The sequence below is a fragment of the Arvicola amphibius genome, chromosome 2, assembly GCF_903992535.2.
Source record: "Arvicola amphibius chromosome 2, mArvAmp1.2, whole genome shotgun sequence".
NCBI lineage: Eukaryota > Metazoa > Chordata > Mammalia > Rodentia > Cricetidae > Arvicola > Arvicola amphibius.
Genome location: NC_052048.2, coordinates 19,957,368 through 19,982,374, shown reverse-complemented (window position 1 = coordinate 19,982,374; position 25,007 = coordinate 19,957,368). Strand labels below are relative to the sequence as shown.

Genomic DNA, 25,007 nt, shown 5'->3' with positions numbered 1-25,007 from the left:
TAATTAATTCAGAGACTTTTTCCACATAAGCTTTTATAATCTTGGTTTATGTAGTAAAAAGATCCATTCTAAGATAATACCATCCCTCTGTTGTAATTCCTATAGAAGAAATTCCAGAAGGTAATATGACTAGAAAACAACTAAAATTTGGATTCACCCTATCTACATATACCTCCCTTAATTTTTCCTCAACAATTGTCAATTTTTTTTCTGCTTTTGCTGTTAATTCTCTGGGACTATTCAAATATTTATTACCATGTAAGGTTTTGTTTAAATGAATTATGAGATCTGGTGTTTTCCCAACAGCCAGTCATAGACTGGAAATGTCTCTTAACAATCCTTGAAAGTCATTAAGACTCCTCAACTGGTCTCTCCTAATTTGTGACTTTTCTATACTAATTCTCTGCCAACCTATTTTATAACCTAGGTAAATGACAGAATCTCCTCTCTGTATTTTTTTCAGGAGCAATTTGTAATCCTCATTTTGGCAAAACTTACTTTAGTTCTTCAAACATTGTTTTCTAATGTATCCATGATTGAATCAGATAGCAAAATGTCATCAATGTAATGGTAAATTATGGACTTAGGAAATGGGTTAAGTATTATTTCCAATAGCTGACTTACAAAGTATGGTACAGTATGGGGCTATTGAGCATTCCTTGTGGGAGAATAGCCCATTGAGTTCTCCTAGTAGGCTGAGAATTATTATAAGTAGGCATTGTGAAGGTACATTTTTTCTCTATCTTTTTTTTTGTAAGGGTATAGTGAAGGAACAGTCTTTCAAATCAATAACTATAAGGGGATAACAGACAGAGGGAATCCAGATTGTGGAGGGCCCATAATTTGAATAACCTTATTGACAGCTCTTATATCTGTCACCATTCTCCATTTAACAGATTTCTTTCTATATAATAAATAAAGGAGAGTTCAAAGAGCTGGTTGATTCTTCAATAAGGTGAGCATCTAGTTGCTCTTATACCAGCTGTTCTAAAGCCTGCAACTTATCTTCAGCCAGAGGCCACAGCTTAACACATATTGGTTTCTAAGTTTACTGTTTTGATGGTAGGGCTGGTGATACCACTAAAGGTTTGTTAGTTGCTTTATGTTCTTGTACAGCCTGAATGGCTGGTGACCTTTGTTCATACTATCTTATTACATCCTTCCAAGAATTATGAGTTCCGGGGACTGCAGAAATGTTAATCTGTGTATCCCATTGCTGCAGCAGGTCATGACCTCATACATTTACTGCAATACTAGCCACATATTGATGGAAGATTCTCATTGGCTAATAAACAAACTGCCTTGACTTTTTGATAGGGCAAGATTTAGAAAGGTGGAGTAGACAGAACAGGAAAAAGGAAGTGAGGTAGATGGTTCAGAAAATTGCCCTGCCTCTCCTCTCTGGGTCAGTCGCCAAGAAGCCAGCCACCAGGTCAGACATGCTGAATCTTTCCTGGTAAGACACCACTTGCGGTGTTCCAAAGATTACTAGATATGGGTTAATCAAGATGTGAGTAAGAGGCTGAAACTAATGGGCCAAGCAGTGTTTAAATGAATACAGTTTGTGTGTTGTTATTTTGGGGCATAAGCTAGCCAGGCGGCCAGGAGCAGGGCAGTCGGAACTGGCCCGCTGCTCCACACTACAGAATGGCTCCCACATGAATAACTGAATCCACAGAAAGCCTGAGAAAGCATGGGAAAGAATAGAGTAAAGCATGTTTTCTTGGTAGCAGCAATTTCTGAGGTCTGGCTCTGCTTGCAAGAGGCAAGCAAGCGCTCTCATCTAAGAGAGGCTTCCTGACTTAGCTTTATCTGCAAAACTCTGCAGATCTTTTAAGAGGTCCAGCCATGAAACACTTACATAGTGTTGATGAAAAGCAGACTGCATGCTTTTCAGTTTTCAGCTGTAGCAGGAAAAAAGTTGTGCCGTTTTAAAATGTTGGCTTTCTGGGCCATCCTGCCAGGGCAAACTCTGAGTCTTTCAAGGAGGCAGTCCTGACTATAGAGGTTTTGAGTGTTGTTTAACACTATTACACCTTGCTTGCTGGCAGGAACCTTGAACCGCCACAGAGTTGTGGTGATAAACATGGCTACAGCCAGTACCTCTGCCATGAGGCCAGAAAGCTAAGGAATGGGCTGGATCCAGCAGCCAAAATCACGGCTTTAGTCCTACCAATACTGTTTGGTAAATAAAAGACTTGTGTGGTCAGAAAAAGAGAGATATGCAGTAAAGAAAGAATAAAAAAAAGCTCTAAATGGTTTACAATGTGTTAAAAAAATATGTTCAGGCTAAAGGTTAAAGTTCTTAAAAGTAAGAAAGAAAAAAAGATAGAAAGAGTAGTTGGGTATGGTAGTACACACCTTTAATCCCAACACTTGTGAGGTAGAAGTAAATTGACCTCTGTGACTTCAAGGTGTAGCAGGACCTACCTTTAATCCCAATGCCTAGAAGGCAGGGACAGACAGATCTCTGTGAGTTCAAGGTAGCACACACCTTTAATCCCAGCACTGGGGAGGCTGAGGCAAGTAGACCTCTGAGTTCAAAGACAGCCTGGTCTACAGAGTTATTCCAGGGCAAAGATATAGAGAGAACCTGTCTCAAAAAGTAAAAGTAAAAATAAAGAAATAACAGGTTAAAACAAAGCTGCAGAAAGATGGAAAATACACAGAGAATCTTGATACTGTATGCTATTATGCTCTCTTTGAATTGTTTAAATCCTGAGGAAGGAGCAACAGCTGCTAAAAGATATTTGTTTATAAATGCTGCTGAACTAATCCAAGATAGATATTTTGAAAATATCTTGACTTCAGAATTTGGATCTAAGGATATGATACTTTGGAAAAGAGATTCTTCTTTTGTTTTTACAGAAAATGAGACACTGTGGATTGCTTCTATCCCAATATGGTATGATAGACCACGCCCTCCTGAAAGGTTGCTGTGAACACCTTCAAGAAATTACTTTGTTTAACTGCTGACTGAGATGAATCTAGCACACAGGTTACAGCATGAAAGATCTGATTAACAGCACCCCCATTCAGCAGGAAGCAGTTTGGAGAGAAATAACTACCTCCATATTCCCAAATATTGCTGATAAATGTTCTTTTACATTTAAGTGGGGGCATGATATAGATATAAATAAGTTGGATTGTTGTGAATCTTGGATACTGATATTAATTTAAGGTCAATCTTGTTATATGTATTTCTGATCTTGATTAAGGTATTGTGATTGTGTAGTTCTTTTAAAAATGTAATGTATAATTAAGAAATATAGGTTGTTAATGAATAATCATTAATAATGGTCAAGCTTGTAGTCATGTTAGTTAGATTTTCTAGATATATAGAGATATATTTCAGTTAGATAGGCATTCCTAATATCTTTCAAAGACTACAGAATATGGGATCCAAATGTTTTAATATCTTAGGGGTTTTTATGACAATAAGACACATCTGCTTCTGGCAGCACCAATCTACTTCAAGAGGAAGATGGGCATTGAAGAGGCTCCTTATGGAGTTTGATAGCCATTTGGGCAAGAAACTACTCTTGCCTGGACTATTGCATGAACTGGACAGAAAGAACCCTCAGAGAGAGGACTGCTGAACTTGCCTAAAGGTGAGATGATCTTTCGAGGTTCCTGATTCATGAAAGAGTCTGCAAGACATTCTGCAAGACACAGCAAAAGTGACTGAACTGTCTTTGAAATTTCCTGCTTCATGGAAATGTCTCTGGACACTATGGGCCTGAAGGCTGAAGATAGATGCCCCAACAGTACAAAAGAACTTTGGGTGACTGTCCAGGCAGCGAGATGTCTCTGTGATTTCTAGAGTTTTGTAAGTTGCTTACTTCTCATTTACTTAGGTAATATTATATCCTTCTGGAGTCTTTGATGGAGTTGAAGAATAGATAGATAGTTATAGTTTTTCTTTGTTATGATAAAAGATAAAATAGATATAAATATTGTAACTGTAATTCTTACTTGATAACTGTTTTGTTATATGTAATTTTACTATGTTAAAGTTAAAGCCTTACTTTTTTGTTTAAACAGAAAAAGGGGAAATGATGGAGGATTCTCATTGGCTAATAAACAAACTGCCTTGACTTTTTGATAGGGCAAGATTTAGATATGTGGAGTAGACAGAACAGGAAAAAGAAAGTGAGATAGATGGCTCAGAAAATTGCTATGCCTCTCCTCCCTGAGACAGTTGCCATGAAGCCAGCCACTAGGTCAGACATGCTGAATCTTTCCTGGTAAGACACCACTTGTGGTGTTACACAGATTATTAGATATGTGTTAATCAAGATGTGAGTAAGAGGCTGAAACTAATGGGCCAGGCAGTGTTTAAATGAATACAGTTTGTGTGTTGTTATTTTGGGGCATAAGCTAGCCAGGCGGCCAGGAGCAGGGCAGTGGGAACTGGCCTGCTGCTTCACACTACAACATATGGCCTCAGCTTCCTTCTTTGACCTTTTAGCCCAATACAGTCAACCCATCTTGTGCTTTGTTTAACTTGAGATATATTCCCAATTCCTAGTAATTGAACAACTGCCTCTTGAAGACAATTTGGATGCCAAGATTCAGGAGTAATGATATTCATATCTGCACCTGTGCCTATCTAACCAACAATTACAATGCCATTCATATTCACTCTTAGCTTTGGTCTTTGATCATTTATAGAAGTCTGCCAGAATATACATTTTCCATTTCCTATTGGAATTTTTTGACTTATCCTCCATGATTATGCCATCATCTAGAACAATATGGTCTTTTACAGAAGACTTTGGATTTTTTTTATTTCTTTTAATTAAAAATTTCTGCCTCCTCCCCACCTCCCATTTACCTGCCTCTTCCCCCTCCACTCCCCCACCCTCTCCTGCCCGAAGAGCAGTAAGGGTTTCCTGCCCTGTGGGAAGTTCAAGTTCCTCCCCCCTCCATCCAGGTCTAGGAAGGTGAGCATCCAAACAGGCTAGCCCCCCCCCCCAAAGCCAGTATGTGTAGAAGGATCAAAATTCAGTGCCTTTGTTCTTGGCTTCTCAGCAGCCCTCATTGTCCGCCATGTTCAGGAAGTCCGGTTTTATCCCATGCTTTTTCAGTCCCAGTCCAGCTGGCCTTGGTGAGCTCCCATTAGATCAGCCCCACCATCTCAGCGGGTGGGTACACCCCTCATGGTCCTGACTTCCTTGCTCATGTTCTTCTTCCTGCTGCCCCTCATTTGGACCTTGGGACCTCAGTCCGGTGCTCCAATGTGGGTCTCTGTCTCTATCTCCATCCATTGCCAGATGAAGGTTCTATGGTGATATGCAAGATATTCATCAGTATGGCTATAGGATCTGGCCTTTTCCAGCTCCCTCTCCTCAGCTGCCTAAGGAACTAGCTGGGAGCATATCCCTGGAAACCTGGGAACTCCTCTAGATTCAAGTCTCTTGCCAACCCTAAAATGGTTGCCTTAATTAAGATATATGCTTCCCTGCTGCCATATCTACCCTTCCTATATTCCAACGATCCCATTCCCCCAGGCTCTCCCCATCCTCCCCTTTACACTATTCTCTCTCCATGTCCCCTTACCCCCATTCCAACCCCACCCCCAAGTCAAGTTCCCAAGTTTTGCCTGGCAATCTTGACTACTTCCAATATCCAGGAGGATAACTATCTGTTTTTCTTTGGGTTCACCTTCTTATTTAGCTTCTCTAGGATCACAAATTATAGGCTCGATGTCCTTTATTTATGGCTAGAAACCAGTTATGACTGAATACATCCCATGTTCATCTTTTTGGGTCTGGGTTGTCTCACTCTGAATAGTGTTTTCTATTTCCATCAATTTGCATGCAAAATTCAAGATGTCATTGTTTTTTTTAACGTTGAGCAGTTTTCTAATATGTATATATTCCACAGTTTCTTCATCCCTTCTTCCATTGAAGGGCATCTAGGTTGTTTCCAGGTTCTGGATATTACAAATAATGCTACTATAAACATAGTTGAACAAATGCTTTTGTAATATGATTGGGCATCTCTTGGGTAAATTTCCAAGAGTGGGATTGCTGGGTCCTGGGGTAGGTTGATCCAGAATTTCTTTGAGATGTGCTGGTGAAGGATCACTAGATGTCTGAGTTATTTTGGGTAATGCTGGACTCCTTTGTTTGTGAATTTCCTTCTATTACTTTCTGTAAGGCTTGATTTGTGGCTATGTATTGTTTAAATTTGTTTTTATCCTGGAATATTTTGTTTTCTCCATTTATAGTGAATGAAAGCTTGGCTGGGTATAGTAATCTGGGCTTGCATCCATGGTCTCTTAGTTTCTGCAAAACATCTATCCAGGACCTTCTGGCTTTCATGGTTTCCATAGAGAAGTCAGGTGTTTGTCTGATAGGTTTTCCTTTATATGTTACTTGACCTTTTCCCTTTGCAGCTCTTAATATTCTTTCTTTATTCTGTATGTTTTGTGTTTTGATTATAATATGGCTAGGGGTTGTTTTTTTTTTTTTTGATCCAGTCTATTTGATGTTCTGTAAGCTTCTTGAACCTTAATAAGAATATCTTTCTTTAGGTTTGGGAAGTTTTCTTCTATAATATTATTAAATATATTTTCTGGGCCATTGAGCTGTAATTCTTCTCCTTCTTCTATGCCTATTATTCTTAGGTTTGGTCTTTTTATTGTGTCCCAGATTTCCTGAATGTTTTGTGATGAGAATCTGTTGGATTTGCTGTTTTCTTTGATCAGTGCATTTATTTTCTCTATGGTATCTTCAGAATCTGAGATTCTTTCTTCTATCGCTTGTATTCTGTTGGTTATGCTTGTTTCTGTAGTCTCTATTCGTTTACATAGATTTTCCATATCCGGCTGGCCCTCGGGTTGTGTTTTCTTCCTTGCCTCCATTTCAGTTTTCAAGTCCTGCACTGTTTACATTATCTGCTTGATTGTTTTTTCTTGGTTTCCTAGGATATCATTTACGGATTTACTCAATTCTTCAAACTTTTTGTTATTCTTCTCGTCCATTTCCTTAAGGGAGTTTTTCACCTCCTGTTTAAGGGACTCTATTACTTTCATAAAGTCAATTTTTTCTACTTCTTCTTGATTAGTGTGTTCAAGTCCTCCTGTTATAAGTTCGTTGGGTTCTGGTGCTTTCATGTTGTTTTTCAAATTGTTGGAGGAATTCTTGCATTGGCGCCTGCCCATTTCTTCTTCTGAATAATCCCTTTTGGGTCTTCTTTTAGAAGTTCAATTCCCCCCAATGAATTCAATTCACTCACCCCAATGAATGATGGATCCTCTGGCAGACTGTCAGGTCTCCTTGCAGGCCAAGCAGCTCGCTGACAAAGGGCCTACCTTGCTACAGGCAGGCTAATGAAGGAGGGGACCTCCCACCGGCCTGGGTGCACTCAATTCCAGGTCCCCTGCGCTCAAACAGGCTGAGCTGTGGGATTTTGTGGCCCCAAAGATGGGAGGATGAGGCAGGGTGGGGGGTTTTGGGTGCAAGCTGGGAAGGGACAGGAAGGGAGAGGGAGGGGAGTGGGTGGAGAAAGGGGGAAATGGGAGGAGTGGAGGAGGTGAAAATCTGTAATAATAATAATAACAACAATAATAATATCATGAAACAGAATAAAATGCTTTAGAAATGAAATCAATTATATATGTAAAGGATTGATGCAGTAAAAATGATAAACATTTCTGAATAAAATTAAGTGGGCACTAAGGAAATCTTTTAATGGATTGGATGGCTTAATATTTTTGATATTATCATGTCTTATGGCGGTTATTGCAGTCAAGAGACACCATCACCACATCAACTCTTATATAAAGCAAATTTAGTTGGGGTGGCTAGCTTATAGTTTCCGAGGTTCAGTCCATTATCATCATGATGGGGAACATGGTGATTTTCAGGTAGATGTGGGGCTGAAGCTGAGAGTCCTACATCTTGCAGGCAATGGAAGTAGATTGAAAGTCACACTGAGGGAAGCTGGAGCAAAAGAGACCTCAAAGTCCATCCCCACAGTGACACACTTCCTCCAACAAGGCCACACCTCCTAATAGTGTCATTCCTTTTGAAGGACATTTTCTTTCAAACTACCATATTATATTACAAAGTATTTCTGGATTCAAAGAAATCCCTATCAAAATTTTAATAACGTCTTGGTTTAAATAGAAATCTAGATCCTGAAATCTAAATGGAATCTAAGAGAATTCTAGAAATGGAAAACCTAAGTTGAAAGACTCATACTGTGTGATTTGAAAATATATGAGTAATCTGTTGTAATCAAAACATAGATACAAAGGGAACAGAGTAAAATTGTACAGAACAGACAACTTGAATGAATTGTCATATATATGGTCAAATTATCAAATTATTTTAATGAGTGTTATAACTAGGAAAAATAGTCTGTGTTGGATAGTTTTAAGTCAACTTGAGAGAAATTAAGTCATCTGAAAGGAGGGAATCCTAACTGAGAAAGTCTGCCTATAAAGTCTGGATGTAGGCAAGCCTGCAAGTCACTTTTTTCATTGGTGATTGATGTGGGAGGGACCAGCCCATTGTGAATTGTGTCTTCCTGTAGATGGAACGGCTGGCTGTGTCCCGCCACCCGGCTAGCTTTACCCAAAATAATTACACAGAAACTGTATTCTTTTAAACACTGCCTGGCCCATTAGTTTCAGCCTCTAATTGGTTAATTTTCTCATATTGCTTTAACCCATATTTAGTATTCTGTGTAGCACCACAGGGGTGGCTTACCAGGAGAGATCTTAACCTGCGTCCATCTCAGAGAGGAGAGGCATGGCGACTGCATATGGCAACTGCCTAAAACATCTGCCTTCTCTCTCCCAGCATCCTGTTCTGTCTATTCCACCCATCTATGTTATGACCTATTGGGCCAAGTAGTTTCTTTATTAATTAACCAATGAAAGTCCTCCATCATCATCCCTGAGTTGGTTGTTTGTCTTGGGTACTATAAGAAATCAGACTAAGATTCCTACAGAAGCAAGCCAATAAGCAGGATGCTCCTATGTCCTCTACAGCCTTTCCTGCCTTCAGATTCTTATGTTGAGTCTCTGACCTGACTTCCCTCATTGAGGAAGAATTGTAAACTGTAATAAAGCCTCCTCCTCAATGTCATCTTATCACAGCTGTGGATGCCCTAAATAAGACAGAGGTTGATATCAGAAGTGAGTATTACTGTGACAGATCTGACTGAGGGTTTTTAGGAAGAAAGTAGTAACATTTGAACTTTGGACAGAAAAAGCCATTGAGTATTTGGAGCTCCTTGGAATAGGCTATGGGAGACTGGAGGGTAAGAGTGTTGAAAGAAATGTAGATTATGGGAGGTTGGCTTATGTCATTTCAGAGGTAAGTTCGAGAGAACTTCGCTGACTCAATTGAAACTGCACAATTTTTGAATTAAGAATCTGTGTTGCTGAAGAATCACTTGTGATTAGTAAGAGGACAATCCACTAAAGTGAATCCTTTCCTAAGACAATCAACATTAGGAGAAGCCAAAGCCCCTAGAAGGGTCAAGATTTTCTTTGTTTTTAATGTCTTGTTCTCCAGTGCTGACATGCATGGTAGTAAAACTAGCAACTGTCTATGTATATGGTGGTTGACTTCCCTTTTCCCCATCTGAGATCCTGGGTCGGACTGATCAGTTCTGCTACCTGAGTTGAGGTACCCTAGGCCCAAATTGTTTTAGTTAAGTAACTACTAAAGATCCCATATACCTGGTTTCTTCTTTTATCTTCTGACAATAATAAGTGAGCACCTATGGGTTGTCATTAGACAAGACAGTAACAGGATTGATGTTGGGGACTTTTTAAAACCAGACTTGAGGGTTTTCCAGGAGTAGGGCCAGGTACTGGCTCAAATAGGCATTAGACAGCCAATGTTTTGATGCTTCTCAGAGGAGGGCCTCAACTGTGTGGGGTGCTGTGAGTATAAAATATTGATTCAGAATTAATTTATCTGTTTGTTTTTTTTTTCTCATTAGACTAGCAGTATCTGCCATGGTTGTTAGACAAGTGGGTAGTTGGATTTTTTCATCAGAGCTGCTGTTTTTCCAATAAATAACATGGAGACTTCTTATTAGTTATAAATGTTTGGCCATTAACTTAGGCTTGTTACTAACTAGCTCTTACAACTTAAATTAGCCCATATTTTTTTTTATCTATGTAATACCATGTGGTGCAATACCTTTTTGTCCAGGATGGCAAGTTCATTTATCTTGCTTATCCTGCATCTCCTGTGACTCCACCTTTATACATACCTATTTTCTCTTGCTGGCTACAAGTCCTACCTAACCTCTTCCTGCCTATCAGCCATTTAGCTTTTTATTAAAACAATGAGAGCTGAGGGTCCAGAGACACTCCCTTTTTTGTGTGTGTCAGGTCTCTATTTAAACCACAGAGACTCCCCAGGGTCATGAGAGTTTCTACCTTATGAGGAAGTACAAGCTAATGGAAAAACTAAAGTGACACAAAGTTGCTGACCACTTTGTTTCACCTCACAGTTGAGCAACTCCGAGCCAGTAAAAAGAATTTCTAAGCAACTTTTATGGTCAACAAATGTCCCAGCTAGTGATCAGGGTCAGTTGTTAAAGACTGTAAAATTCCCATAGACCAGGACAGCCTATCAGCCAATAACAACTTCTCAGTCCCCAGGCAATCATGAAATAAAATATCAGTCTTATGATTTAAAACTGTAATCTTATGGTTTTTGCCTTTATAAACCCCTCCTACATAGGGGTCAGGGGGCACTCTTCTCCACTATATGCTGCGTCAGACTGCCGGACAGGATCCCTGCTCTGGGGTTTGTATGCTTTGTATGCAATAAAGAAACCTCGTACTTGCATTCGGAAGTGGCTCCATGGTGGTCATCCATTTGGAGATCTCAAGACTCAGGCACAACAAGAGCAACACATATTCACAGTGTACAAAGATTGTTCCACAATGCAAGTAAGCCATTCTGAGGCTTGAGGGTCCAATTGTTTGCACAGGTATGTCATTAGGCATTTCCATGACTCCAAGGTTTGAGTTAATACTCTTTTTGTAACACCTTTTGTTTCCTAGACAAACACATGAAAACGTTTGAGACACGTGGAAGTGCTGGGCTGGAGTCAAATCAGAGCTGTTTTTAAAGCCTCAAACGCCCTTTGTTTAGTCTCAATGCAGATTATGGACTCAGTGCTCCCCTTTGTGCTGGTGTATAGAGGTCTTGCTCTGTCTACAAACTCTGCTATCCAGGAGCAGCAATACTTAGCTGTACCTAGGAACTTTTGAACATATCTCTTAGTCTTTGGGGTTCGGATCTAAGGATTTCTGTAATTCTACTCTGAGACAAGCTCTTTTTTGCATCCCTTCAGCCGGTGTAGCTAAAATTGGTAGTCTCTGATGTACAAAGTGAGGCTTACTTTGCTGAGATTCTGTAATTTTTGCAGAAGATCCTCAGTGGCCCTTTTATAAATTATTTTAGGCAGAACCTAGGAGGAGGTCATTTGCATATTGCAAGAGTATGGTCCTAGGCAATCTTTTACAGAAGGGCAGGAGGACAATATTTAGTGTTTCATCAAACAGGATTGGAGAATTTTTAAACCCTCGTTGTGACCTGGTCTACATTGCCTGCTCCAACCTGCCTCTAGGTCTGTCCATTTAAAAACAGTAATGGTTGACCCACCTCTACCAGTGGGAAATGTAAGAATACATCTTTCTGGTCTAAATCAGTGTACACCTGTTTCTCTGGAGAAATTATTCTCATGAGAATCAGAGGTCCTAGGTTTCTTCATTGGCAAGAGAGGTATATTCCAGGGCAACTGGCAGGGCACCAGGATGCCTGTCTCTCTAAGCAACGTGAACTGCAAATTCACTTTATATTTTCAGGGTCATTGGGTGGGTATTGGTTACTTAAACAATTATAGGGAGTTGGTGTAGGGCCAGTCCTGGAGGTTGGTTTCGTCTAGTACTCCTGGGAATTATTATCGTCCATTGTATGTTTTGATTGGGGATGAACTGTCAGCCAGGAGATAATCTTCTGATAGAGGGAAGGACACCAAAATTTTGCAAAGTATCTGTCTTTGTTTCATCATAGGAAAATTTACGGCAGCTTTTAGTTCATGCAAAAAGTCTCATTCCCATCAGTTTTTTGTTACTAAATTCCTTTTTAGCTACTTTCAATAACTGAGACTTATTTATACCTTTAATTATTTTAACTGTTACCATTTTTGCTAACACCTGTGACTTACTGTCTGGCAATGGATCTCCCAGAATTGCAGTTTTGAATGGTTGTAAGCTACCTTGTGGTTGCTGGGTATTGAACTTGGTTTCTAAATGCTTAGCCATTTTTCAGCCACATGACCCTATTTCTTTGCCAAGTGAGGACCTCCTATGAAAAGTCACCTAGGAGTAACTCTTGCTCCTGAGTCCTGGGAAATCATTCATAATTGAACCATTGAGGATGGTGCAGACTGCTGTTGGACTTACTGTTTTATTTTTAATTGATATTGATGATTTTTGTAGGGTTGAAAAAATTCCCTTACTTCCTAATTTTTACATAATTATGTTGTGTTTATTTAGATATTTCTATTTTTATCTTTCCTTATTATGTAATATGTCTAATTACACTGGAATAGTTTTTAATGTTTGCTTCACTCCTTTTATCTAGAACCATTTTTATTTATCTATTATTATTATTATTATTATTATTATTATTATTACTACAGCTTTTCACCTCCTCCCCTCCTCCCATTTCCCTCCCCCTCTCCCTACACCCCCTCCCTTTTCCTCCCCAGTCCAAAGTTCAGTCAGGGTTCCCTGCCCTGTGGGAAGTCCAAGGTCCTCCCTGCTCCATCCAGATTTAGGAAATTGAGGATCCAAACAGATTAGGTTCCCACACAGCCAGTATATGGAGTAGAATCATAACCCAGTGCCTTTATTCTTGGCTTCTCAGTCAGCATTCCATGTCAGCCACATTCAGAGCGTCCGGTTTGATCACATGCCCCATCAGTCCCAGTCCAGCTGGCCTTGGTGAGTTCCCATTAGATCGGCCCCACCGTCACAGTGGATGGACACACCCCTCGCAGTCCTGACTTCCTTGCTCATGTTCTCCCTTCTTCTGCTCCTTATTTGGACCTTAGGAGCTCAGTCAGGTGCTCCATAGAACCATTTTTACAGAGCAAAATTTACCAGACACTTGCTTCTCACTGTGATCCTCACTCCTTTTGTTTCTTGCTCTTTCATGATTCACCCTTAATTCAGTAAGTGAAGGACTCTCTGGCTGAAGTTCTGTTTCCATCTTCTCTAGTCTTCTTTTAAACAAAGATGCCTTTTATGGATCAGGGCTTTCTTTGAAAGGGGTTTTTATTACAAGGCAAAATGTAGAGTGGAGTTTTGTGGGAAATTTATTTATTTTGACATTCTAATATTCATATTTTGCAGGTAAAATCTCCAAGGACATAGTCTCAGAATTGTCTCCCCTGTGTCTCCTGCTGGGCTTCACTGCTGCTATGTAGTAATCAAGGTCCTCACTGTATCTGGAATTGCACTTTCTGTTTCTCTGTCTGGTACGTGGTTTATTCTCTAAATTCTGTAGAGTTTGTCCACATCCACGTTGTTGGTAAATCTAAGACACTTGGGAAGAGGAGACTTGGGGTATGAAACTTTCTCTGTTCTCTTGAGAACAGGGGACAAAGATAAAGTCAAGAGCAATCTGGGAAATCTTACAAGTCAACACAGTAAACTATGATCATGGCTTAGGGATGATGGTAACAGGGGTGTTAAGGGAAGGGTGGTTACATTCTGGATAGTATGGAAACTGAGTCAATACTATTCATTCAGATGAGGGATGGAGTCTCAGAAAGAGCAAAGTAGTGTTAGATCTGAGGACTTCCTCTTGACTGTAATTGCCACACCCTGACACCAGAAAAAAATGTTGAGTGTAGGAATTCCATTAATAGAGTTATTTCCTTATTCTTTTTGATCAAAATAGCCATTTCATTTAAAAAATACAAGATAAACTCTATTTGAATTATCATTTTCAAGTTGGGGGCTTATCCTCTGGGTTTAAGAGCTTTTATTTTATGCCTCGAGAGATTACAAACTGTATACATAGTATGTATGTTTAGACAAGCTCTCACTATACAGACAAGAATGGCCTTGAACTCTAGAGATGAGCCTGCTTCTGTCTCTGGAGTGCCAAGATTAGAGGCATGCACCGACTCCCATGCACAGCCTGCTTACCTGTTAAAAGTCCATATCTTGTGTCTGTAGAGAGAAGTACACCCTAGGAAAAAAATTTTTAACCCAGACAATGTGTCTATTTCTAGTCTTTCCTTTTGCTTGTTTGTTGCTCCTTACACTTCCAGAGTAGTCCGTGAAACATTTCAGAACACCAAGTATCCACTGCCTTGGTTTTATGTTATATCACATTCACACACACACATACTAATATATATATATATATATATATATATATATATATATATATATGCAGAGAAGAATGTCACTCAGTGAAGGTGAGATAAAGTTTTACTTAGCTGAAGGTAGAGAGCCAACTCAGGCCAGAAAGTACCTTCTCCTTGGAATTAAGGCAGGGTAAGGTTAATAAAGATTAAACCACAATAATGTCATTAAGGTGGCAGGGCAGAAACAGAAATTTCAGTTGATGGAAACAATTTCTTGACACTGTGAATAATGACTTTCCTGTGTCCTATGAGCCTCCTGTAGCCATAGGTTCAACTGTGAGTGCATGTGGTTAGCTGGCCTGGGCAACAAGTGGGTGAAGCTTAAATAGAGTTTGCTAAAATGAAGATGTAAAAGGAGTTGCTCTACAGTTCAATAAATCGAATGATTGTCACTACACATGGGTGTTGCCACATTAAAATCCATCCATCAGACACTGTTCTTACTTGTATGTGTATACATATGTATATTCACACACATGAGAATAATAATCTTTTTTTTTTTTTTTTTTTTTTTTTTTTTTTTTTTTTTTTTGGTTTTTCGAGACAGGGTTTCCCTGTAGTTTCTAGAGCCTGTCCTGGAACTAGCTCTTGTAGACCAGGCTGGCCTCGAACTCAGAGATCCGCCTGCCTCTGCCTCCCGAGTGCTGGAGAATAATAATCTTGAATGTTGATCTTTACTAGTATACAAATGTTTTTTACTTATATATGATTTAATTAATCATTTTTGAGACAAGGCTTAATCATGTAGTTCTGGTGGCCTGGAACTTACTTTGTAGACCTTCCTGGCCTTGAACTCACAGAGATCTACTTGCCTCTGTGATGTGGGAGAGTCTTCTGTTTGTGTTGATTTCATTCATTAATAAAGAAACTGCCTTGGCCCATTTAATGGGCCAGCCCTTAGGTGGGTGGAGTAGACAGAACAGGAAGAAGGAAGTGAGGTAGATGGCTCAGTCAGATGCCACGCCTCTCCTAAGTGAGACAGATGCCATGCCTCTCCTCTGTGTGCCAGACATGATGAAGCTCCAGCCCAAGATGGACGTATGCTAGAATCTTCCCAGTAAAGCACCACTTTGTGGTGCTACACAGATTATTAGATATGGGTTAATCAAGATGTGAGTAAGAGGCTGAAACTAATGGGCCAGGCAGTGTTTCAATGAATACAGTTTGTGTGTTGTTATTTCGGGGCATAAGCTAGCCAGGCAGCCGGGAGCAGGGCGGCGGGAACGCGGCCCGCAGCCCGCAGCTCCTTACTACACCTCTGCTTTTCCATGTGCCCTCATGCCATGCTTTCTCTTTTGGTATTTATATACACTATTTTATAAAACTCTATTATTAGTGTTTGTTTATACTTTTTTAACTTTATGATTTTTATCACAAGGTACCATAGACTATTGTGGAGGCCAAAGAATATATTATTTTTTTCCATTGGATTTTAGAGACAGGATTTCTCTGTGTGTCTCTGACTGTCCTGGAACTCACTCTGTAAACCAGGCTGGCCTTGGACTCACAGAGATTCACTTGCCTCTACTTCTCTGTGTGCTGGGAGTAAAGGCATGCACCACACCTCATGGCTCCATAGAATATCTTTATATCTATTTAAAGTTATTCATCTTTTCCTTTGGAAAGTTTTATGCCACTTACTATGCATGTTTATAACAGAATTTTATTGTTAAAAATCATATATTGACAAGCTACTCAGTGTTTTTAGTCCCAGTGATTCAACTGACAGAATACTTGCCTTGCACGTATAAGGCCCTAAGGCCCTAGGCTCAATATTCAGCACTACAGAAATAACAACAAAATACACTGTTTGATAAATTAAATTAGAATTAGAATTTAAAATAGTATTTTTATACTTTGAGTTATTTAATGTACTTCAAGTTTTGCTAACTATGAAAAGAACATTTATGTGTTATTAATGATAGAATTAAGATTTAATTGGGCTCAATTATTTACCATAATGCAATAAGACAGGCATTTTGAAATTCTCAGTAAAAGTCTTCATATGATACATTTAATATCGATTTTATCTTTATACACAAAGTGTGCATGTGAAACAGTACACATAGAATATAGAATTAGTCTACTAATAGTGTTGGAAAGAGTCCTGTAGTTAAGGGATGTCTTATGTAGTGACAAAATCACCTCTGACTTTTATCCCAGATGTACCCAATTGGATGATTTAACAATGTATTTGTTGCACTTTTTAGACATCTGTCAGTGCCCACGTTGGCATCAGATGGCTCCAAAATGCAGTTGTGCTTGGCTGATCCTTCTTGTCTTGAGCCTGACTGGACTCAGTGTCTCAGGAAAGTGAAGTAAGAGTTTTAGGTTCATAATTTCCCCCAATAGATACTAGTCCTCTTCATGGCACTTGACCACCTTGAACCTAAGAGAAGGTCAATGACATCTAATGTTATGTGACAATATCCCACATCCACTGCAGAAAGTTAATATTCTTCCATGCTTCTTAATTTTCTGAAAATCATTATGAGGTATGGCATATGTTCGTCTTGCAGCATAAAAATTAAAAGTCAAATTGTAGCAAAAGGTAATAATAATAAAGAAAACTAAAAGGCCCCCTTATGCCTGTTAAATTTTTTTGTGCAGTAGATATGATTAAAGATGAGCAAGCTCAAGTGTAACTGTGGGAAATCTGAGAGTTGCAACACCACCACCAATTTGAATGATCAGCTCATATGTAACCTATTGCTGTTTGAATCCATGTGTTCTATGCTTTTCTTGTTCATATTTCCTGACTCCATACTGGTCCCTTAATCCAGTTTGATATTTTCTCCTCAGTCCAGATATTCAGATTTGTTGAAATTACTTGATTTCCTGAAATGAGACATTACTTTAAGCTAAATTTACATGTTGGGACTTTATACATGCTGAGGAAGTTGAAACTTGGATTTAAAAAAATTACAATCTGAGTGACTAATTGGATTTATAAATTAGCAATAACTAAGCAGTGGGATGAATCAATTAAAAGTAAAAATATAGAGAGTAATTTTATGAAAAGAGAGAATTATACTAGTGGGGGTAGCATGGATTTCAAATAAGAATAATAGTGTTTTAGAAGGTTAGTAGAAGAAAATAAGTCATGAATAAGCAAATTGTAGATTAAGTCTCTCTCTTTCCCTCTCTTTTAACTATAGAGATTCATTCAAGACTTCTCAAGAAGAAAAGATAGCAGTTCTTTATTGAACTAATTTATATGCCAGCAAAGAAAATGCGGAAGTGGATAGATGACTCTATTTTAAATCTTAATCTGTAAGCATTACAACAGCTAATTTGAATATTCAATTTACGTCCATTTCACTGAAAATTGAAATATTCTTTCCTAATTTAGTTTGCAAAATCTTGAGAGAGTAAGAATAGGCTAAAAAATATAATTCCAAAATTGGTTGAAATTTCATGGACAAGTAGATGTCAAATCTTTATAATAATAATAATAATAATAATAATAATAATAATAATAATAATAATAATAATCTGTTTGTATGTATTTCTATTTAATTTCAATTGAGTTTTAAATAACAGGAAATAGACTGATTTCTTATGGTTAGAGAAAAAATATTTTTAAATTTCTATTTGGAATGCATAGTTTTCTGGTTTTTTGCGTTTATACTTCCTACACTTATATAGAATTTAATTTTTTTCTTTTATTCGTTTTATTTTATGTGTAGGTGCCTGAACATATGTATGTGCATGATGTATTTGCAGGAGTTCACTGATGTTAGATGAGGAAATCAGATTCTCTGGAACTGGAGCTACAGATGGTTGTAGGCTGCTTTATGTGTGTGGAACTTGAACCTTGGTCCTCTTGCAGGAGTAGTTAGCTTTCTTAACGTCTAATCCATCTTTCCAACCACTACACAGAAATTCTTAAGCAGTATTTTATACTTGTGGCAAAAAATGCACCAAAGTGTGTCATGAAATGACTTTTTTTTTTTAACAGATGACCAGAATGGATATTACCATTCAAAATTTTTTCATACATAGTAAGGTTTGATTTGTGTGTGTGTGTGTGTGCTCATGTGTGCTGATTTTGGTTAATATGTATGTGTGTGTTTCTTAATTATGATATGATATAAAATACTTATTCATGTGATTCATTGTAAAATAATATGATGACAACTGAAGAAATACATAGTTTGACGATTTAGTTCAGGTGCTGTGCATTTTACTTTGGATAAAAAAAATTGCTCTGATTAAACAGCAGTGACCATTTACATTTGGAAGCTTTCATGCTGCAATAGAAAGAGAGTCAATCAAACTGGCTTTTTTTTTTAAACTGGACTGAGAAAATGACTCTGTGTATAAGCTCTATCTGTGTAAAACTCACAGTTAAGTCCACAGAACACATATAAAAAGTCAGATTCAGAAGCACAAATCTCTCACAGCGCTCCTGCAGAGAGACAGGAGGTGGAGAAAGAATTATCCAGAAGCACCTAGGCCAGCAAATCTGGAGTACACAGCACAGTGGTAGAAACAAGATAAAAAGGGAGGCTCCCCAAAATTGTCCTTTTACTTATACACCTGCTTTGATCCTTCCTCTCTCCCTCCCTTTTCCCACTCTCTCTCATGCACCCACAGTAAATATTTGAACTTCCTAAGCCTTTGTTTTCAGGAAAGGAAAATAAGGGGAAAGTAAAATTTCACAACTAAGATTATTTTGGGAATTAAATGAAATAATGTTAGAGCCCTCATCAGAATTCTGGCTGGGAAAGCCAGGGGAATTTATTAAAGTCTTTCTGAAGAGAAGTCATTGATTTGTACTTAAGAAAAAGAGATATTGAAGATTGAAGAAAGAAGCTAAAGAATGAAAAAATAAAATGTAGGGTCATTTATAGAAGCCCAGTTGAGGGAAGATTATAGTTTGACTAGTATGCCTGGGCATTAGGGTCACATCAAATTTGCTGCATAGGAACAATGTACTCTATAAAGAAATGAATAGAGGCAAAGGTAAGTTCTGAGGGAATCCTGCCTACTGTCTGATGTTTGACATCCTCTGCTAGAGACTGGCTAGTCTTGAACTTACCCTTTCCTTGCAATCACCACAGAAGGTGCCTGTATTAGTGATGGCTTCTGGTCTCATTCCCACCTGAAGCAATCTGCAAGAACTATGTGTGTGGGACTAGTGTTGTGATAAAGCAAAGACCAACCAGCTCTGGCATGACATGGGAAGGAACTCCATTCAGTTCCACAGGAGTTGAGGCTATTTTTCTCTATATATTAATTGGGCCATGCTGCTAGCAAACTCTGATTTAGGTAGGAGGTGGGTACAGAGTATTTGAGTGTTTTTTGTGAGCAGACTGCTGCATTTTGCTTAATGGCAACATGGACTGGTGATGTGCCTGAGAACTGGGTGGTGTGCATGGCTCTCAGAGGCAGCAAACAGCTCTGCAATGCTGGACTGTGTGGAGAACCAGAAAATACCATATGTACCATAGTAATGGCACAATTTAAGTTTTAAGAAGTGCTTGACATTTTAAAATGTGCTTCTGGAAAGTAAAGAATTACAGATATGCAATAAAGACAAATCCAGATGAGTCATAGTGTTGGATAAATGTATGTAAGGATGGAAGAGAAAAGAAAAAGAGCATAGAGAGTCATAAATAAAGTTAATGTTTTAAAAATAAAGATGTAAAGTCTTTAAAGAGACAGAGTACAGATATTCATAGATTAAAAGGGCTAAAGAAAAATAAGCCACATAAAAATGGAAAATTCACAGAGAGCCTGGATTATGTATATTATTGTGTTATCTTTGAATTTATGACTGTGAATGAGCTAAGTACAGAGAAACATTTCATTGTATGGGTTGCTAAGCTAAAGCAGCATGTATATTATAAAGGTATCATGACTTCCAAATATGGGTCTAAGGATGTTACTTTGACTCAGCTTTAGCAGTAAAAACAGTGCAGCTTCTTTTTAAAAAAATGGAGGCTTCCTGGTTCACCAGCATGAATGGCTCTGACCCTTTGAGGAGATCCAGCTATGGAACATTTAAATGGGGTTTGTGAATTGCATGTTACAAGCTACTTAATGGTGTGACATGGACCCACTGCAAACTTGGAACTGGGATGGTGTGCATGGCTTGAAAAGGTGGTGATACTTTTGCCATATTGGACTGGAGGAAGAAAAAGGTAAAGCAGCCTTAGTAATACATTTAAATGGGTTTGAGTGTTAGATAAATGTACGTAGACTTGGGAGACAAAATAAAAAATATAGACAGTTATAACAAGTAGTAAATGTTTTTTAAAAGGTAAATCCTTTAAAAAGACAGAGTACAGACAGGCATAGATTAAAAGGAGTAAAGAAAAATAAGCCATGTAAAAATGGAAAATACACAGAGAGTCTGGATTATGTATATTATTGTGTTTTCTTTGAAATTTTTGACTGTGAATGAGCTAAGTACAAAAAGACATTTCTATGTATGAGCTGCTAAGCTAAACCAACACATGTTTTACAGGTATCTTGTTTTCAAAATTTAGGTTTAAGAATTTGTTGCTTTTGAAAAGATTTTCTGCTTTTGTTTCCACAGAGGATGAGAACTTATAGATACTTTGCAGACTAATACGGTTTGATGGACCAAGATCTCCCAAAAGCTCACCTTGAAGAACCCCAAAAATTACTTGGCCCAACAAAAATCAGGAAGCAGTTTGGAGAGAACTAAGCCCAAATTCCCAAATATTGTTTATAAATGTTTGTTTATATTTAAAGGGGGAGATTTAATATAGAGATTTTCATGGATTGTCTATTGATACAAATTTAAGATCAATCTGTTATATGTATATTTATGCTCTTGATTAAGGTATTGTGTTTTGCATCTCATTTAAAAATGTAATGCATAGTTAAAAACACAGTTAAAAGTCATCTATAATAGTTAAACTTTTAGTTAGTTGGGCTTTCCACATGTACAGAGACATATTTCAGATGGATAGATATTCTTCAAACCTTTCAAAGACTACAGCATATAGCATTTAAAATATCTTAAGAATTTAGGACTTTTCTTGACAATGAGACACATCTGCTCCTGGTAGCACTAGTCTACTTCAAGAAGACGATAGGCATCACAGAGGCTCCTCATGGAGTTTGTTAGTCATTTGGGCCAAAAACTGCTCTTTCTTGGACTGCTTGATGATATGTTCTGTAAACTGGACATGCAGGACCCACAGAAAAATGACTGCTGAAGTTGCCTAAAGAAGGTGATACAGTCCTCAGGGTTCCTGCTTTATGAAAGAGTCTGCAAGACATTCTGCAGGATACAGAAGAAAGTGATTGACAGTCAATATAAGTGGAATTGTCTTTGAAATTTCATGCTTCATGGAAAATTCTGCCAGATACTAGGGGTCTGTAGTATGACGGTGTGGGCCCCATGTTTCAGAAAAACTTTGGGTGACTGTCCAGGCAGAGAGATGTCTCTGCCAAATCCGGAGTTTTGAAAGTTGCTTACAATGAACTTCCTGTTAACTTTGGGGTCTTTGATGGAGTTGAAGAATAGATAAGTATAATAATGTTTTGCTTAGTTATGATAAAAGATAAAGTAGATATAAATGTTGTAATTGTAATACCTGCTTGATACCTGTCTTGTTATGTTTTACTATTTAATTTTCCTATGTTAAAGTTAAAACCTTCCTTTTCATTTAGACAGAAAAGGGGAAATGATGTGAGAAGTCCTTCTGTATATGGAGTGCGTTTATTGGTTAATGAATAAAGCTATTTTGGCCATTGGCTTAGCAGAATAGAGCTAGGCAGGAAAACTAAACTGAATACTGGCAGAAAGAAGGTGGAGTCAGTGAGAATCCATGTAGCCCTGCCATAGACAGAAGAAGGATGGAACTTTACCTGGTAAACCACAGCCACGTGGTTTACATAGAATAGTGGAGATGTGTTAGTTTAGGAGTTTAGAATATAAGAACTAGCTAGCAATATGCTTAAACTATTGGTCAAACAGTATTGCAAATAATATATTTTTTCTGTGTTTTTTTGTGGGACTGAATAGAACAGAAACACCCCAACATTTGTCTAAATATCACAAATATAAATTCAGTTGCTGATATTGTTCCCCCTTCAATTGTCCTGAGCTAGGCCACCACTGTCCTATTACTCTTACCACTACTGTCCTTCAAGCTCCTACTAAGATGACACATTAAGTTTTCTTACATCATTCAACCACTTCCATAGTCCAGAGTCCCAAAACCTTCCACTTTGTTCCAAAACAGAGCATAGTCAGGCCTGTCACAGCATCACTCTAATTCTTGGCGCCAACTTCTGCCTTTGTTACTTTTTTATTGCTGTGAAGAGATACCATGTCAAAAGCAATTTTTAAAAAGAACACATTTATTGGGCATCATTGTTCCAGGGGGTTCGTCCATAATTCTTCATTGCGGGGAGCATGGAAGCTGACATGCAGCCATGGTTCAGGAGCAGAAGACAAGAACTTACATGCTGAAACACCAATAGGAGGCAGAGAAAAAACTGAGTGGGAATTGTGTGGACTTTTGAAATCTCAAAGCCCATGCCCAGTGATCTATCTAATCCAATCAGTCACTGCTGTAGTAATCAATCTGGGGCCTGCCATATCACCTTGGTACCCTGTCCCTTTAAGAGACAAACCCCACCTACCCCAATCTCCCACTTCCTGCCCAGGCAAGGCAAGCTTCCCTTGGATCAAACTGATCTCGCATCTCACAATCTCACATCTCCTCTCTCTCTCTCTCTCTCTCTCTCTCTCTCTCTCTCTCTCTCTCTCTCTGTGTGTGTGTGTGTGTGTGTGTGTGTGTGTCCATCCTTCTAAAAGGGCAGGCTCTGTCTTTCTCCTTCCCACTTCTTCTTTCTTCTCTTTTTCTGTCCCCATCTCTCTCCATCCCATTTTCTCTCCCCCCATAAGCCCTTAATTTATACCCTTCCCAATACCTACTAAATAAACTCTATCGCCAATCTCTCTCTCTCTCTCTCTCTCTCTCTCTCTCTCTCTCTCTCTCTCTCTCTCTCTCTGTGTGTGTGTGTGTGTGTGTGGGTGTGTCTGTCTGTCTGTCTCTTTCTCTGCACAGTGTATCCATCATAGCCTCAGGTCACCTACTGAGGATCCTCATGGGAATTTCCGTAAGTAACCTGCCTCAGCCTCTTACTCGCCAGGGAACCTATCAGGCTCTCATCTCCATGAATCATAACAGTCTCACCTGCTAATCCCACCAACTAGAGTCCAAACACTACATATGTGGGGGAGGTCATTCATGTTCAAACTGCCACACTCATATTCCTTTTATCTTGTCCACTATAACCTTTGTAGTAAAAATTCTTTATATTTATGGGGTTCCATTTATCTATTTGGTTAATAGTATCACAAAAAACATTACCAAGTGAAATATGACTATCTCTATCTTTTCTTATAGGGATTTTAAAATTTTTATGTTTTACGTTTAACCCCTTAATCCGTTTGAGTTAATTTTTATGTAATAATATATGACAATCACACTTCATTCTTTGTATGTGGATTTCCAGTTTTCTAAACATTATTCATTGAAGGGGTTATTTTCCCCAGTTGCATCAATTTTCAAGATAATTTGAACATACACAGAACAATTTATTCATTTTCTCTATCCTGTGCCATTTTCCTGTTGTCTGTTTATGTCTATGCAAGTACCATACATTTTGATTACAGTAGATTATTAATATGCTTTCAAATCAGGCAGCATGTGTCTTCCAAGTTGGGCTTTAATATTTAAAATCCTCTGAGATTCTCTTTAGATTTCAGGATAAATTTTCCTATTTCTGCAAACATTTGATTATGATTTTGATAAGGATTGCTTTGATAATTTGTATATGATAAGACCAACAATATTGTCAGTCAGCCCATTAACTCAAGACTTCATTAGTGTCTGTTTACTTTCATTCAATAATGTTTTGCAAAAAATAATCTTTTAGCATTTTTGCTGTATAAATCCTTCACAACTGTAATTGACTTCGTTTCTATTTATTTATTTATTTATTTATTTATTATTTATTTATTTATTTATTTATTTATTTATTCTGTTTTTTCGAGACAGGGTTTCTCTGCAGCTTTAGAGCCTGTCCTGGAGCTAGCTAGCTCTTGTAGACCAGGCTGGTCTCGAACTCACAGAGATCCGCCTGCCTCTGCCTCCTGAGTGCTGGGATTAAAGGCATGCACAGACTTCGTTTCTAAATATTTCAGTCTGTTTTATAATATTGGAAATGGAATTTTATATTTTTCCCTTTAAATTTTTTTAAATGATTCTTGGCGTACAGAAAGGTAATAATTTCTGCATTTAAATTCTATATTCTATAATGTTAAATTATTTTATCAGTTCTACTATGTTTGCTTATATGAATGTCTGAGACATATAGTGTGAGATAGACATGGAGTTTTTCATTCATTGAGAATTTTATATGTACACAATACATTTTGATCATATTTACCCCTCATATCATTCCCCTCCATCTCATCCCAGACCCCTCATCTACACACTGTCCCCCAACTCTACAAGTTTTCTTTGTTTTTGTTTTCTTATGTATAACCTGTTGAGTTTAACTACCTGTATATGCGC

At 38.2% G+C, this 25,007-nt stretch overlaps 1 long non-coding RNA gene across 2 annotated transcripts; it reads left to right on the top strand.

Moving 5' to 3' along the window:
- The first annotated feature begins 12,953 nt into the window (after nucleotides 1-12,953).
- LOC119806560 lies at nucleotides 12,954-17,843 on the top strand. Of its 2 annotated transcripts, none has more exons than XR_005284229.1 (4): nucleotides 12,954-12,997; nucleotides 13,409-13,533; nucleotides 16,644-16,751; nucleotides 17,592-17,843. It is a non-coding gene; the product is annotated as an uncharacterized LOC119806560 (long non-coding RNA). The 2 variants fall into 2 exon arrangements; XR_005284228.1 differs by lacking the exon at nucleotides 12,954-12,997 and adding an exon at nucleotides 13,107-13,227.
- Nucleotides 17,844-25,007: the final 7,164 nt, after the last annotated feature.